This window comes from Pundamilia nyererei, unplaced genomic scaffold, assembly GCF_000239375.1.
Source record: "Pundamilia nyererei isolate P.nyererei 1_Seehausen unplaced genomic scaffold, PunNye1.0 scaffold00021, whole genome shotgun sequence".
Classification (NCBI taxonomy): Eukaryota; Metazoa; Chordata; class Actinopteri; order Cichliformes; family Cichlidae; genus Pundamilia; species Pundamilia nyererei.
The window spans coordinates 4323542-4326323 of NW_005187422.1; positions in this window are offsets into that span (position 1 = coordinate 4323542).

The following is a 2782-nucleotide window of genomic DNA, read 5'->3' on the forward strand; positions in this document are numbered from 1 at the left end:
GCATCTCTGAGATATGTACATTGGCAAGGTATTCAATATTCAAGACTTTTCTCTCTATTATTTCATACCTTGAACTGACAATTGTGATTTTTTTAAACAAGAACTATATCTATGTATCAATGAACCCCAACAACCAGATGGCTCTCTGTGAGGGGCAGTAGAAAGAAAAAACTCAGTTTTAACAGGAAGAAACCTCCAACAGAACCAGGCTCAGGGAGGGGCAGGGCCATGTAATGCTTGCAGTTTAACTATTTGGTGTCTATCATCTGGCTTCATGGATAGATATGAGTATCATCTGCATAGCAAATGAAAATATGTGCTATAACACATATAGCACATATATTTGCTATAACATGTAACAATGCTAGATAAGGGAAGCATGTATAATGGAAACATATTTGGTCTCAGTACAGACTTATGAGGAACTCATTTATCAACCTTAGTGTGTGAGGAAGAATCAATTTTTATAGAGTTTTCATGCATGCTCTTCCTGGTCTTTAGGAAGAGTGAAGGCAGATTTTTGAGTTCTATCATTAATACAGATATAAGCATTGTTAATACATTTTTGTTAATGCAAAAATTCAGGTGTAGAGATTCAATAGATTCGGCTAAGATAAGGACTGACTGAATAGACAATAAATAAATAAATAAATAAATAATAACCAGCAGCTTTTTGTTATGATAGTTATCGACAGTAGACATATAGCTGATCTTAAAATTTGGCTTGATAGTTCTTGTTGATCCTGTTGGACAAGCAGATCGATAGCTAACCAGTACTTCGACCACATATTTTTACCAGCCCATGTTTTTCCTTGGTAGACAAAACGCGTTGCAACCAATGTCGCTATACCGATTCACTGAGTGGTGCTTTCTGCAAAGTGAATTGGAGAAACCCTACTACAATTAGCACATAGAACTAAAAATGATTTAAAAAATGTTTTGGACTTGGAAAAAGAGTTTTGCTTGTAAAAGAAGGCAAACTGAATAAATTCTGTCAAATTCCTCTGTATAATTCTTTCTGTTAGAAATAAGAGACAGGACAAGCCTTTGTTGTATGTAAAGCTGCAACCAGAGACGCATTGGGCCACAGGAACTGTCAATTATGTTGGTTGTGATCACACAGGTATCATCTGACCGTGTCTTTGCCACATTTTATTCCAAGTACTGTAATTGTGTCAGTAGGTACTGGTAATAATAGTATAGCTTTCCCCTATGGGAGAAAAAAGTGAATGCAATCTCGCCACACCATCTCTTTGCTTTTAGGTGCCTCACACACCGCTGACATATCAGACAAATGCCTCTTTTATTACCTGGTACTGATTATTTGCCGAACAGGGAATGGCTTCTAGGAGGCTGTTAAGCATTCCAAAGGAGCACTGGATTATTCCAGGGGGAAGAATAGCCATTGTGTCTCTCTTAAAGCCTATTGTGTGGCACAGAAATTAGGGACCAGTGTTCAAATAAGCTACACTTGATCTGGCTTTCTCTCTCAACATCAGGTGCACTACGAGCACTTTTTACTTTTACTAACTTGGTTTTACTAACTCTTTTGCACCCCTAGTATCGAGATGTTAACAAAAGCAGTAAACTGCAGAGTGGGAATCATGGCACTCAAAAAATCTTCAGCTGGTAGCATTTAGTTCACTTCATCATCTCATACAGTCCAGGTTTCAGGAATTCCAGGGGCAGAGCTAGCTCAGTTAGGGGCAATGATAGCTCAGCAGATAGTGTTTGTCTCATGATTGGAAGGTCAGGGGTTCAAATCCATCAAACGGCTACCCAGTGATACCCCTGATCAAGGTACCATCTCCACACACTGATCCTTGGTTGCTGGATTGGTAGCTGCCCACTGAGTGAATGGGTTAAATGCAGAGTACTAACAAATTTCTTACCGGATAAATAAAGTATATATTTTTATGTCAAGCATGATTACTTGTCCCACCAGTTCGCCACCAATGCTAAACTACCAGAGCCCTAAAATATCCTCTTTGTCACCTGCAAGGTGGGAGCTATCACCTGGGAAGTCGAGGACACCATCAATCAGGCACTACAGGATGAACCCACCCAGGTACCATACTGGATTCAGTATTTCCCTAATCAAACATCACTTCTGGTGGTGAACCTTAGAAAAAGATGTCAAGGACTATGTAGCTGCCTGCTCCATCTATGTGTCAAACAAAAATAACAATTAGTGACCATCAGAGTTACTTCAATCACTAGTTACCCCTCACAGACTATGGTCACACCATGTAGCTAACCATGTCACCAGAAATATCACCCATACCATCATAGTTCCTCCTCAGTGCTTCTCAAAGAGAACCACACACACAGATACCATCATTCCAGGTTTTTCCATTTCACACGGTCACAGTGGTCACAATCAGAATCGCTAATTAGAACAACATCCTGACTTCCTGTCGAATTCCTGGACCACTGAGAGCCCTGAGAGCCAGTTTTATCTAAGGGTTTAATGAGTGATGATATGTAGAAGGTGGTGAAAATATATAGGTTCATATGAGGTGTGATCAAAGTTCAAAAGCTCAAAGATCTTTTATCATTTTTTCTTGTTTTTCATTCATTTCTCTGACACATGCTACGGCCTCTTGTTCTAACCACACATCTACAATTTCACCTCTGACATGAAACACTTTGGCAGGTCTTAATGATCAACTTCTTCAAACTTATCTAATGGTAATGTCTAATGTTACTTAGCTGGATCACTGATGGCTGTAATGGTTGGGTCTTGAGCTATCACCTAGCAATTTAGACAAGTTAAAAAAAA